Consider the following 14563-nt stretch of genomic DNA (forward strand, 5'->3'; position numbering starts at 1 on the left):
CGGCGCAGCTGGGTTCAGAGCAGGCGCTGGTAGCGCAGCCCAGCGAGAGGGGCTCTGCCCCGGGAAACACAGCCGCTCACAGACATCGTTCCGGGGCATCCTGCAGGGAAGCCCCCGTGTCTGCGTCCGACCCCAGCGGCGACCCCGGCGAGAGGCCGCGCCCCTCGGGTGCCCAGATCTCGGCGAGCCCCGCACGGCATCCCGCGCTCCGCACCCCGCGCACCGCACGCCGGTGCACTCCGCACAGCACTCCGCACTTCACCCTGAGAACTGCCCCCCCGCCCATCCCGCCCAACCCTCCGCACCGCACCCCGCTCATCCCACCCAGCCCTCCGCACCGCACCCCGCGCACCCCGCACGGCATCGTGCTCTCCCCCACACTCTCCCCGCCCGGCTCCGGCGCGCACCGCCGGAGCAAACACCCAGCCACGCACCCGCTTTCCATGCGGCTTCTCCGTGCTTTCCCAGCTGCCTTTCGGCTACTAATGCATCCCGACACCTTTCTGGGCCCCAGGAAGGGCTAGTGCGGCCCGCCCGGCCCCGCCCGGCGGAGGGGCCCGGGGAGCGCCCCCAGGGCTGGGCGAGCCGCCTCTCCGCGCCCAACTCCGCGACCATCGCCCGTCACCGCGGTGTTTCTCCCTTGAAGGGAGCCCCCTATTGTTCTCCACTTTACTTAGCTGAGCTATTTGTTTTGGGTTTTTTTTCTCTTCCCAGGCTCATCCCTACCCCAGCTGGCTTCTGTTCTTGCGGGATTCCGGCACAGCCTCGGCGCGGCTCTCCCCGGGGCCTCGCTCCTTCCAGCTAGCGGCCGTAAGAAGGGTTTAAACTGCTTCACCCCTCGGCCTTGCAGCCGAGGCGGTCGGTGTGCGACGGGCGGCGGGCACATGCGGATCTCCCGGCTGGAGCCGAGGCTCTGGCGGTCCCCTTCGACCCCTGATCCCCGGCCGAGAGCACCGCGCCTCCGCCAACGGCCGTGCAACAACAAGCGTCGCCTTTTATTTACAGCTGCCGGTGATTCCTTCCTCTCCTTGCATCAACTGGTCAGCTTTAATGCGCTTCTGTTCCCCCTTAATGAAAACCTAAGTCTCTCTTAATGAATCTCCCATCCCAGAGGTCAGAAGCTCGCAAACTTCAAAATGCCAACGCCGGATTTGCGGGCACTTTGGGTCACTGATCGATTTTTATCACTTGAGTTGTGCTGGTTTGTTTTTTGGCCGGGAGGAGGGAGGGGTGCGGGGGGCGTGTGTTTGGTTGGTTGGTTGGTTGCTGGTTTGCTTTTTTTTTTTTAAACCATGTTATACGTTCACCTGCCAACACTTCGGATTCCCGCAACAAACACATTCCAGCACCGGGGGCAGCTAACCTTCCGCCGCGGACGGTCACAGCTTCTCTCCCTCTTCCTCGAGAGAGGAAGCCCCCGGAGTTCCGCGGGGATCCCCCACCCCCTTCCCACCGCAGGGAAACGGGGGTCTCCCGCTAGGAGCCGAGAGAGCGGAGCCCACCCGGCAAGCGGTGCGCTGCAGCTCGCCCGACCCTGGCCCCGGCGTCGAGCGAGAAGTTGACGGCTGCGGGTGCGGTTGGCCCCGTCCCCCCGGGGCAGCGGGAGCCCCCTCTTTCCTCCGGCCAGCGAAACGTGAACAGGACGACGGGGAGCGCGGGGGAACCCCTGTGCGCGCCCCCTCCTCTCGGGAGTGGGTGAGGACCCAGTTAAGGAGGCAAGGGGGAGATCCCACAGTTCAAGAGCAGGGATATCCTCCCTTTTTGCTCGCTGTTGTGACGGCACCATGCCCGGGATCTCTTTCGTTAGAGCTGATTGGGGGAGGATACGGACAATAAAAATTATAAATAATTAAAGGAAAAAAAAAAAAAAAAAAGCCCCCGGCGCCACGAAGCAGGTGGAGAGGATCGCCCAGCCCAAAAACGTTAACTGAGGCAAAACTTGCATTGTTTGTGGACTCCTCTCCCTTTAAAATAAGAACCAAAGGAGACACACACACATACACAAATACCTTGATCGAAAAGAGTTGCATATCCATATTACTGTAGAGGTCACTGGAATTAATACGCGGCGCCGATCGGGAATAGCATGAGGTAATTTCTGTACAACCCTCGTCTCAAATAGCTTCCCCTGGTAGAGTCAGCTTAATATGCAGAAGCTCAGCCTGGGACAGGTATCCAGGAGAGCGATTTCAGTCGTGCTGCGTAACACTCGGGATTAGCCAAGCCGAATCTGCTCCACGGTCTCCTTCCTTATTCCTCCTCCCCTCGTCTGAAAAAAAAAAAAAAAAAAAAAAAAAAAAGCCAACTTTTTTGGGACCAGTGGCTCAGCCCCCGTGACGATATCCACCCTCTGCCGCCTCGCCGCTCAATTACAGCGGCAAACCCACGCAGCGGACCGGCCGTGCCCTTCACAGCCAAGTAAGAAAATGCCTCCGCCCTCCCGGCCTGTCCCCTCTCCCCGGCGGAGCGGTCCCCGCCAGGATCCCGCGGCTCGGTGCCCTGGCGCCGGCGGGAGCGGCGCTGCCCGCGTTTACCGCGGTCCGGCCGGGCGGGCGGGGCAGGACACGGCGGGGCGGCCGCGGCGCCGCACTTGTAGCTGTTCGTGGTGCTGAAGGCGGCGGCGCTCCCCGGTACGGCGCGGCACGGCACGGCACGGCACACCCCCGCACGGCACGGCACGGCGCTCCTAGGCACGGAGCTGTACGGCTCCATGTGAAACTCCAATCCGCCGCGGGCTGCGGCTCCGGCCCCGCGCGCCTCGCCGGCAGCCGGATCCGCCTGTGGGGCAGCCCACGTCCGGCACCGCCCTCCCCCGTCACCCCCGCTCCGCCAGGGACGCGGTGCCGGGCAAATGTTTGCGGCGGGATTTCTGAGCAGACGAAGCCAGTAATGGCTGAGGCAGCCTGGGTGAGGGAGCGGGGGCAATGGGGGGGGGGCAGTGGCGGGGACCGGGGCTGTTTAATGAGGCTTTCCTTGGGATGCGGGACCTTCATTCACATCCTGCCTTCCGCGAGCGGTGAAGCCGGGTCGATGGCACAAGGGAGGTTTCCCGACGCTTTTTGTCCTATCCCCCGTTTAGGCTTTCAGCTCGGATGCCAGGTGAAGACGTTCCCGTTTTTCCCCAGGCACCAGAGGGGCTTCGGCAACGCGGAGCCAGGGCCACCCCGATGGGTAAAGGACGCCGTCGTCAGTACTTTGCTGGATCAGTCTGGAAGTTTGCTCCTCTCCCCAAAAGCTCTCGGCACCCCAGGGCCATCCCCCACTTGCACAGGGGTGCTCCGGGGCGCTCCGCTCCGGCCTTCGCGAAGCTCCGCGCCGTGGGCGGGGAGGGCCCAGGTCGGCCCCGCGGAGCCGTGGGAGCGCGGCGCCGGCGGGGCCGCATTCGCCCGCCCGCCCGGGAGCGCCCGCCGCAGCCTCGGTGAGAAGGTTCCACCTCGAGGGCGCTGTCCGCAACTGCACCCGCGGCGCGCCCAGGCACGGCTCGGTTCGGCACGGCTCAGCTCCAGGTCCCTAGAGCAGGAGAGGGCTCCACACTCCACGGTTTGGCCGGTTCGTAAGACTCCTGATATTAAGCAGGTCTTTATAATCTTCTCATTTCAGGCTGCTCTGAACTGCTTTCCTTAATAACAAATAATATTTTTCTTTGCACTGGCTTACTTTGAACATCCTTGCTGGAAAGAGGAAGAATTCCAAGCATGCTCTAACATTCTCAAACAGTGCTTCCATGATGGTACTACTTGGGTTTGTGTGTTAAAGGTCTGTCCCAGGCAAGAAACAGGACTGGCAATATCTTATGAGTCTTGCAATCCTGTAACTTCTCATGGAGATGATCTTTTGCTATTGGAAAATGGCACTGAGAAATCGTCCAGGTCTTAGAATATATTAATTGACGCTTGCATTCATTTTTTTCTTAAAAACCTTCAATGAATGAAAATGGGGGAGCTGTGAATTCAGTAAGTCTATTATATTAATCTGGAATATAGTCACAGGGACTAAATCCTGATTTTTTAATGTGAGCGAAATTCCATCTTAGATATCCTCCTTAATCCCCATCAGGAAAATAAACCATACATTATTTACCTGTAGCATTGTGTTGATCAGTTTCCAACTTCATTTAAGCTCTGCAGCTTAACACAAAGTCCAGCAAAACAAAACCAAGTGGTGTTCTGAGGGCATAGCTGATGCTTGAACTTTTGTGTAAATCTTGCAGCTGGAGAAGCAGTCTGAGGTGAAATGATTAGGGTAAGGAAACCTCCAGTGTGTTTCCAGCTTGGCCACCAACCCAAATGTAATCTGTTGCTTTGCCCTGTCTCTCCCAGACACATCTTTTCCAGAGTACAATTTTGTGGTCATTGGGACTGTATCTTATTACATATGCTTACAGTAAGTAGCACAATGGCTCTTAGGTGGGAGTATGATAAATAAATGCATAACCAAAGAGATACGTGCAGTGTTTTGATTAAATGCAAGCAGAGAAAATAAATTGGGGAATCGGGGAGGAGTATAGAAAAGGAAAGAATGAGAAATTTTACATGAAAATGCTCATGTTTGGTGAGGATATACAACACAAAAGAGAGGCAAACAACAACCATCATTGTTCGAGTAGGATTCATTCTGATTCAAGCCCATCAGCAGCTAATGTCAGTTTGTACAGAAGACTAATGTCAGGACTGGTGACAACTACTACCTGTACAACTAACTTGAGAGGGAAGAAATCCAGTTCTGGAGACCAAGTTGTCGTAAAGGAGTTCTTAAATGACCCTTTTTAAAGTGAGAAGTCCTGATTCTCACAGGAAGCATCTTACATGTTAGGAGACTGACAGAGACTAAAGGCCAAACTAAAATGTCAAGACAATAGAGACATGGCCTGAGATGCTTCAGTTTTAATTACTGCCTAGGATCCTTGCTCTAAACATCTCTTTAAAGCCAAGGGAAAAGAAAAATCCATCAGTCTGTCCCTGTACCTCTATTTCTCCTAAACAAAAGATGCTGAACCTCTTTGTATCCAAGCAGTGATTTTGGCAGAGCAGTTTATGCTCCAGCTACAGTTATTCCATAACCGCACTCACCAGTACAGTTTTTAATTGCATTCAAATGGGGATGATTATTTGTAACTTTGAAGTAGTGTGAAGTAAGACACCCTGAGTTCTGGGTGGATTTTTTTTGTTGCTATTCAAGTGATAGAAACGTTACTTTAGGATTTACTCAAACAGGGAACCACGTGAATAATCACTTTTAGGCACAAGTCTGCTGATTAATGGCCATCAAGGAATACAGAGCCTAGATGTCAGTGATTCCCATGAAAGTGATAGTGGATAGTGGGTTGTGAGTTATGTTTTGGAGTATAGGTTTTGGAATTTTTCAAGAAAACATAATCACTAAAAAAGTACTTGATGCTTGTGTGTTTTGTGTGCACTTCTCTAAGGTTAATATTTCTTTACAAAATCTATTGCATGGTGAAAAAAATAAAAGGAGGAGAAAAGGCATTTCACAATAGTAAATATGACAAAAAAAAAAAAAAGCATTATCTGGAGGCCAAAGAAAGAGTGCAACCATCTGTAAAATAGAACATACCTTTGTAAGGCCCCAGCTGTGACTTATTTCAAATAATCTTTTCAGCAGTGAACAGGAGATGTCAAAGCTTAAGCTATAAAAAGAAAGATAGCCATCGTGTAGGAAAGGTAGCACTGTTCCCAGGGAAGATATTTTCAGAATCAGAATATTTTTGGTATATAATTTCCAAATGTGTCCAACAAACTCCAGTATGTTAGAAGACGTTAGCAATTGGAAACCATCCCTCTGCCAGAAGGAGTAGTGCAGGAACGATGGTCTGTGAATGGGTTTTTGATTTCCCTACTTTCAGGAGGTGGCCGGGAGCCAAGGCACAGTGGGCAGGGGCAATGTCCTCCACAAGAGACCCAGTCCCGCAGCAGCCAAACAGTGGAGCAGAGCAGGTCTGGTGGTGGCAACCAGGATCAACACATCCCCGCGACTGCTAGACAAGTCATGATGCTGAGGTAAGTCTGAGGTCAAGTCGGGAAGTCAAGATCAGGATCTTCATAAGAGGGGTGCATGGTGAGGCATAGGCATGGCTGTAACAGCTCAGGAAAGCACAAAGAAGGAGCATCAGAGCTTAAAAAAAATCTCCTCAGTGATGCTGGGAAGCCTCAGTGAGACTTTTTTCGGCTTTCTCATGAAGCAGTCTCCTCAGCAGCCTGGCCCAAGGTCACACCAGTGCACCATGTCAGAGGTGGCCTGGAGCTCAGGGTGCCAAACCCATAGGAGCAGGGCAGGGCTCTTGGCCCTCACTTATACACCAGTCAAAGTTTGTGTCATATTCTCTTATATCTCCTTTTCCTGCACAGAGCTAAAGGATGACAGTGACACATCTGTCCTGAACACTGTCATGAAACTTGATACATTTTCTTAACACACAGTGCAAGAACATGCCTCTCAATATGATTTAAATCTGAAGGAGACCCATCTGGAAGTTAGAGATGTTGTACTCACACTAAATTTAAATGGAGGATATAGTGTATTTATGAATCAAATACAGTGTTTCCAAAGTACAAGTGGATGATGAGCCTGCAAAATCCTCACCCATACAAGTCAGAACACTGAAGTCAGCAGAGACAGCTGAGAAGCAACATAATATTTGCTAAGGAGAAGAGAGACTCAATCCTAATTAACTAAAAATTACAACTCCCACAAAGGGAGTTATGCATTGTTATACCTTCATAATGGGGACAGTCTCTACTAGCATGTCCTCTAGTATAATGACTGTGTGATTTTATATCTATATTTAATAAGGTGTCTATATAGGTACTAAGTTCTGCAGATTCTGAAACCTTAGTCTTTCATTTTGTCCTTCACTAAAGGAAAATTGAAACCATGTTTAAGAGTGCCTTTCATTCTAAGCCACTTCACAAAAACTGATAAAAAGCTATATATAGTGATTACTTCACCAGGCTTTGAAATGCTGACATCTTTGAGGTGAGGTACAAAAAAGGTTTATAAATCAGAAAATAAAGCCACATTACCTTTTCAACATGTGAGCCATAACCTTTCCTCTTAAATGACAGCAGATGGACACAGCTATTTTACATGAAAAAAACCTTTGCATTTATTTACCCTTCCAAAGAAGTTATTTGCATAGAATGTCATTTGCCAAATGACAAGTGGAGCTGATCATGCTCTGCCTTGTCCCAGCCACTTTGTAGGCTGTTGGCAAAATCCTCTGAGGTTAGCAGTGCGTGGAAATACCTAATCTTCAAGTCCAGTGTTTCCATCTTTTGTGTGGACAGCAGAATTTGTCAGAAGACTGTTTTCTAAACTAAGTGAGCAAAATGACCTGCATACACCCTAAATAAAAAGCGCACTCAACGCTTCATATAAGGTACACTCGATTCTACTGTTAATACTACCCATCAGACAGCCAGAAAACAAACCATTAATTCATCACCTGGAATTCAAGGCATTGCACTGCAAAGCCAAATATTTATTTTCATGGCTTGTTGCAGAAGCAATAGAATTGCAGTTCTAGGAATCATCAAAATCATGAATGAAGACTCACTCAAAGTAATAAAATGCTTTGCTTAAATTCGATTTAAATTTAAATGTTGCAAGACCCACTCTCAAGCAGTACTGAGCAGGGAGAGCATTTTGTAAAGGCCCTGAGAATTCCCCTAAAACCATGGCATGCAGTGTCCATACAGACAGCAGATATAAGTCCAGCCCCACATTTGGCCTGAGGTTATTCTCTGAGTGGATATGTAAACTTACAGGAATGATATTACATAGATTAAAGTGTCACCCCATGTGCCAAGACCTGTAACCTCAGAGTAAGGAGGTGAACATACACTATTAGCTGTTGCTTCCTGTTGGAACGATAAAGGACTCAGCACTCCGATTCAATGTGAATCACGCAAAGCCATTTATTACAGAAACATGTCTCCTTATATATGCAACTATTCTCTAATCACGAATCCATGCTCCAAGTATGGATTCGCTAAAAGAGTATCATGGGCAGTCCACATGCTGGAGCCCCACCAATGATATGTCCGACGACTCACACCATGCTGAGGCCCTGTTGATGAAGAAACGCCCCTCTTTCTCACAGCAGATTCTGTTCTCAGCTTCTCGAAGTGGCTTGGAGATTCCTTTGGGTCTGACTAATTCAACAACATATCTCCTTCTAACTAAACCCCTCCACAGCTTCCGAAACTATTCTTCAAGAATCATGTAAATATCTTGTTGGGTTCTTAGTGAGAAGACATGAAAAATAGAGGTGAATTTTCTTGGGCAGAATACATAGGTCTCCAGGATAGATTTTCAGACATCTAAAATGTATACTCCTGTATTTAAAATATTTCTCTAGGCTCCCTGGGTAAATGCAAAATATGGAAATGGAAAGAAATAGCTGCTTTCCAGGCAGTGAGTCATCTGATATTACCATAGATGTCTAAATAGAACACGTAAATCATGCCTGAGAAGTGTCTGCTTCACTCCATGGACTATAAAAAGAGTCTAGACAACTGGCTCAGATGTAAATCTCTGCATTGTAGATGATCAAAGTGAGGTGAGGTGTATCCATGCATAGGAAGATCCAGACAGTAAAGACAGCAGGTCAGGCTCAGGTTCTGAGAGAACAAACCACCAGTTCATGACCAGTTTTACCCCTCATTATGTCTGTTCTGGTGGTAGGTAATACTCCTGCACTGAGAATTCCTTCTTTTTTCCTTTCTGTCCTCACAGAAAGCTGCTGACAAATATTCAAAATTGTCTTAAGAAGTCAACCAACTGTGTGCCAAGTATTTAAAATTGAAAAAAAAACTTAGAAAAAAAATGTATTTATTAAGAAGTTACATATTTAGAAGCAAACAACTCTGCAACTTTTTCCTAAAAATTAATTTAATTGGTACAAACTTAAGCAATCATTTTAATTAACTGCCTGTGAGTAAAGGAATGGTCATAGTTGGGTTTTTTCCTGCTTGACTTTTACATGAACAAGATGTAACTGAGCTGCTGCTCAAGATTCACATATGATGACTTTTTACATCCATATGGCACTTTGTGGGGGAGTTCACTTTTAACATTTCAGCTTGGATCATGAGCACACTTCTGAAGTAAACTTCCTAGTTTTCTACACTTACTATGTGCTTTGGTTAACACAACACAACAGTCTCAGGGCTTGTGGACTGGATGCCTCTTGGGGGAAAATAGAAGCTGAAGTTGCACTACAGGAGTTTGCCTGAAGCCTTACAACCACTAACAGACCAAACACAACCTAGTCTGAAGTGATCCACATGTCCACATGTAGCGTGGACATCAACTCAGCAGCATCAAATATTTTGCTCTATAGACCTGCACGGCCCCATGTGACTTGTTAATATAAACATAGCCCATGTCAGATTAAGGCTACAGTCCTAAAAAAATGTCCCTGTATTCCCCCGAGGGCCAGTGCTGAAGGATGGGACTGAAGTTCAAAGATAGCTAGATCTTGCAACCAGTTAAAGGCTAGCATGATGCATGGCACATTTCACAATGAAGTTTCACACTTTATTTAATGGTTACTGGCTGTAAATAATGTACATGATCCTATCTTATATGTGTAAAGTGAAGTGGTTTTTTTTAATACAGTGAAGGATCAGAAAACATATTTGCACCCATATTTGCTGTGCATTCAGTGCTACTAAAACAACAGAGAACTCTGTATCAGTGATGTTGGGAGGAAGATTAAGTGTACAATGATGCAACATCCATCCAGTGTTCCACTCTGCATCTGCAGCTTGGGAATTACCTTCATTTATCAATGATAAGGTGATCTTAATAAATCCTTTCGTTATTTAAACTGTGTTTAAAGTACAAAACAATCAATGACATTATTTTAATCAAGGAAGACCGATTGCAATGTGTTCTTATGATAGTGGCATTTTCTTGTCTCAAAGAAAAAATAACCTAGGATATCTAAGAGCCACTTTGTTGTGTCATTAGTACTAAGGTTAATGATTCTTGCTTTCTTGTGCTTCATTTCTTAACTCTGACCTGAAGACTGGTAATCATTAATGGTATAATTGAGTGTTGTACCAGACACTTACTGAATAGGGACGCTTCTGCAGCAGAAACATTTCCAGTTCTTGAATGCCACCCCATCGGTCTTATTGGGCAACTTTGGGACTGGCAATAGGCATAGAACTGTTGTGATGTGAAATACAACATTAAATGTTAAAATATTTATCCATACTTTTCACTCTTCAACTTGCATTCGGCAGGGAGACTAAGACACACATAGGTCACAAAGCATGGTCACAAAACCATTTCAAGGGTGACATATGCTCACATGCAGAAAATGAAGTGGGGGAACAGAGATACAGGGTGATGAAATAAGCAATGTATCTGAATTAAATTAAAATAAATTAGGTAATTTAGGGTCAGACACAAATATTTCTCCCTCATTATTTTAAATTTGTTTTACTCCCTAAATACTGTTAAGTTGGTTTGTTGTTTGTTTGCCTTTTTTTTTTTTTTTCAATTTTTATTCAACACTTCAAAAAATCAAAGGAAATTTGAAAACGAAGGGCTAAGTAAATGCAAGAGGAGAAACTAGTGGGAGTAGACCCCTCCTGCAATTTTGTAGCTGCAGTACTTGCTTGCCACGACAGGAACACATGCAGAGAACCTCTTTCTGATTCATTGCAGCACACCCTGACATCACAGAATCACAGAGTGTTAGGGATTGGAAGGGACCTTGAAAGATAATCCAGTCCAATCCCCCTGCCGGAGCAGGAACACCTGGATGAGGTTACACAGGAACGTGTCCAGGCGGGATTTGAATAGCTCCAGAGAAGGAGACATCAAGAGACTGCCCTAATTGCAAGCATACTCCAGAACGGGTTTCATTGCACTTGTCCACATTTGCATTTTAGCTTGGGTTAGGAGTGCTATTTTGAGGCAAACCTCTTTTTTCACCCCTATTTCCAGGACTTAGACTGTACCACAGAGCTGTCTTGGACCAAACCAACAAGGTAATCCTCTTGGATGAAGCCAAAATGCAAACAGCACTCCAGCTCCGTCAGACACACAGAGCTCAGAACCAGACTAGCTCTGGTTCCAGGTGACACCCCTGTACCAGGGACAATGTGGACACGGGGTCCTTAGTGCCCTCCCAAGGATCTGTTCCTACTGTGCTAAGTGACTTGTTCTACATGTCTTTTCTCCCACTTTCTGGTGCAGTGTTTTTGCTTCAGATCAAAAAACATTCATTGGGCCAAAAGAGCGTGTTCAAAAATGAGCCCAGGTAGACACTGATGAGAGGGATATTCAGCTTTTTGCTCAAGCAGCTCGAGGCTGTAGCAAAATTTCCCAAACTCCCTGCTGCTTGTGATATTATCCCTTCAGCAGTCTAGTTGCAGAAATGTTCTATAAGCATTGACAAAATAACAAAGATTTTCACCAGTTTCAGGCCAGGAGATGTATTTTATCGGAAATGACTATATATTGAGGTGTTCCAAACATCTCTTTTCATTATTTTTGCTTCACAGAGAAATTTAAAAGCTTGTAATCATTCTCAAACAGGAAATAAAGGGATGTTTTAAAATACCAGCAATTTTCATAAAAATCAAGTTTCTGCCAGTTCTGTCAGGAACCAGTTTTGTGTAGATAGATCCACATAAGCACTGTTGCTAACTGCTGGATGAGAGCCCATGGAAGCAATGGCTGCAAGTCAATACTTCCATTCCCTTCTGCTAGTTCTATTTCTTAACAACAGGTGGAAAAATCATATAACCACCACATAACGGTTTATAAAAACACTGGTTTGTTGATTATCAGAAAGAAACATTATTAATCATATTATTTCAATGACATATCAATGGATCTGCAAGTCAAAGACTTAAAAACTACCTTTTCTTCCTGCAGTTGTAGTGTATGAGAAGTGGAAACTGTACCCACTAAGGTCTGGAAGCTGAACTTCTACAAAATTAACATTACAATATGCTATGCCACATACTTATTTTAAAATGCAAAAATATTTGATTAAATGAGTATGTTAAGGTACCATTATTACTGATTAGTTTTAAAACATTAACACAGACTCTTGTTTTAAACTTCAAACACATGAAGCAATGAGCAAATATAAAATCCAGTAGCTTTAGCACACACTGAATGAGCTTGTCCGTATTATGGAATAATACTGGTTTTACAAGGTCTAGCCAGTATGTCTTAGTTAAAACAGTGGTTTTTAGGCTCAGGTTTGCAGGTCACAGGTGAAGAACATGCTAAACCACTAAGCTGAAGGCTGCATGGTGCATCATGACGTTTGACAAATTTTGAAGACTGACAGTGGTCCTTTAGAAATTCTGGGGACCAAGATTCATGTGCCATATTGTCTTAGGCATATAACAGTAACCCTAAACTTTTTTTATAGACCAGGAAGAGAAATAGGGGCAATCACTTCATCCTCAAACAGATGTTTTAAAAAGGTTTGGTAAACTGACTTGCAGATGTGGTAGTCTCTCTCCATTGACCACAGAGGGAGTCTCAGGGGACAGACACAGGTGGGCACTGACTTTAGACATCTACAGCAGTGACTGTGTAGGACCCAAGTAATTGATGACCAAAAAAAAAAAAAAAAAAAAAAAGATTAACTCAGAGGTCTTTGCACCTGTTCCAAACACAGATTTCCTAGTGGGAGGGTCTGGAGGATTTTGCCCTTTCCCAGCTGCCCTCAATGTTCCTCTCCACAGCCTCCATGCAGACAGCTCAGATTCTCCTGCTCTGAGCCTTGGTTCCTCCACCACTTCTTGTGAAATGGCTGACCCAGGAGCTTTGGGAATGGAGAGGGGAGGACAGTCTCACAGCTTCCTACTGCCAACCATGCATGGGACATGCTCTTTTTCCCAGAGTGGGGAGCACAGTTCCACAAGAGGATGGTGGCAGTCATTGGGGCTGCCTCTGGATGAGTGGGCTGTGTTTCTCCCTTGATTACATAGCCAGAAGTACTTGAGTCACCACAAGCACCTTACCTGGCCATTTCCACCTAAATCCAGCCTCTCTGCATCATCTTAGACCAATGTCAGCACACATGTGTTTGCAGTCACACAGCTGCAATAGAGGAGCTCTGCAGCCTCATGTATCCTGGAAATGCAAACACACAACTTAATCAGGAACAAGGTTTTACCCTGAATAGGCACTAAAGTTTTTCTTCCTGTGATCCCATGTGGGCCATGTAAACCTCTCTCTTCATACAGCACCTTCCAGAGAGGAACCCGAAATTGAAGTGAGCTGGTCTTGGTGTTAAACACATCCATGTTTTCCAGAAATCTTCTGCTTTTTGTCCACAGGTGCAGATTTCCAGAAGGGGGTCCATTTGCATCCAGGTTTCTCAGTGCAATACAGATACATCCCATTAATTAGGTATTGTATAAACAGGATTTTAGTGTTTAACACTCGTAATTGCAGTCTTGCAGAGGAACAGTTGACTCGAACACACTTCATCAGGATTCTGAAATGCTTCTGCTTCTGAGCCACAATATTTAAAGTTGTCATATCAGCCATGAAAAGAGTTTAACTGAATGAAAGGAAGTTAAAATTGAAACATATAGACATTTTTTAAAATAAAAAGTAATTTATTCTGGTATTTGCCAGTTAAAATACACTTTTACAATTAAATTTAAGATCTCTAGAGAAGCTAATTGAGTTAATTTGGATATTTTTTAAAGCTTTTTCTCAGTGGAGTCAATTTTGATTTAGGGATTAAATGAACAGCTAATAAAGACATTCAGATTTTTTTTTTCCCCTCATGCTTTTGCTGTCTGCTTTAGGTTTTTTTCTTAATAACCACCCCTTCAAAATAACACTTCCTTCAATGAGTATTTAGAGAACAGGTGACTTACTGAAAACTTAAAATAAGCCCTAGGTTATTAGATTTGCATTCATTAACACCCTTGCTTTCAGAAACAGCTTTGCTAAAAGAGCATATTTTAATATGCTGGTACTACTTGCTTGCATAAAGACTAAACAGTTTTACCTTTTTTTTTTTTTTTTATTGGTAATTTAAAATTGTGCAGTCCTCAGCACCTATTGATGGCACACTTGGTACTAACAACACTACTACAACCTGATGCAATGTATTGCATATCACAGGGCCTGTGTATGCTCCATGTAGCACAATTCTTCTTCAGCAGAAAGAAGCATGAAATTGAAATGATGTAAAATAGTGTGTGGAAATGAAAAAAAAAAAAAAAAAAAAAAAGGCTGTGGCCTCTGACTCCTTGTAAAATCACCCTGGAATATTCCCTAGGAGTAGAAACAGTTAATGCTCCTGTCAAGCCTGCAATAAACCCTCATTTAAAAGTTTTCTAGACAGTGGTTTATCTAGGATTAAGTGATCTGTAATGTCAGGCAAATGAACAATTGATCCATTCTGGAATGACCTGAGAGATTTCTTGTTTTCCAGCCTCATCTTTCTGATACCTACATCATCCATTTACCACTTCCAGTGTTCTGTAGACTTTTCTATAACTCAGCCAGGTTAAGTTCTGCAGCTACTATTCAATAAAACAAA

At 45.4% G+C, this 14563-nt stretch overlaps 1 protein-coding gene across 6 annotated transcripts in view; it reads right to left on the reverse strand.

Annotated features, from left to right (window-relative positions):
• GRM8 (glutamate metabotropic receptor 8) overlaps positions 1-2779 on the reverse strand; it is a 337236-nt gene extending 334457 nt beyond the window's left edge. For 4 of the 6 annotated variants that reach the window (XM_071803380.1, XM_071803381.1, XM_065857883.2 and 1 more), the window contains exon 1: positions 435-615. The gene's annotated coding sequence lies outside the window, so the exon portion shown is untranslated. Of the gene's footprint in view, positions 1-434; positions 616-726; positions 987-2009; positions 2270-2534 lie in introns of those variants that run through there. The other 2 variants (XM_065857875.2, XM_071803378.1) reach the window with 2 other exon arrangements.
• Between the last annotated feature and the right edge of the window lie 11784 nt (positions 2780-14563).

The sequence above is a fragment of the Patagioenas fasciata genome, chromosome 1 (assembly GCF_037038585.1).
Source record: "Patagioenas fasciata isolate bPatFas1 chromosome 1, bPatFas1.hap1, whole genome shotgun sequence".
In the NCBI taxonomy this organism is placed as follows: domain Eukaryota; kingdom Metazoa; phylum Chordata; class Aves; order Columbiformes; family Columbidae; genus Patagioenas; species Patagioenas fasciata.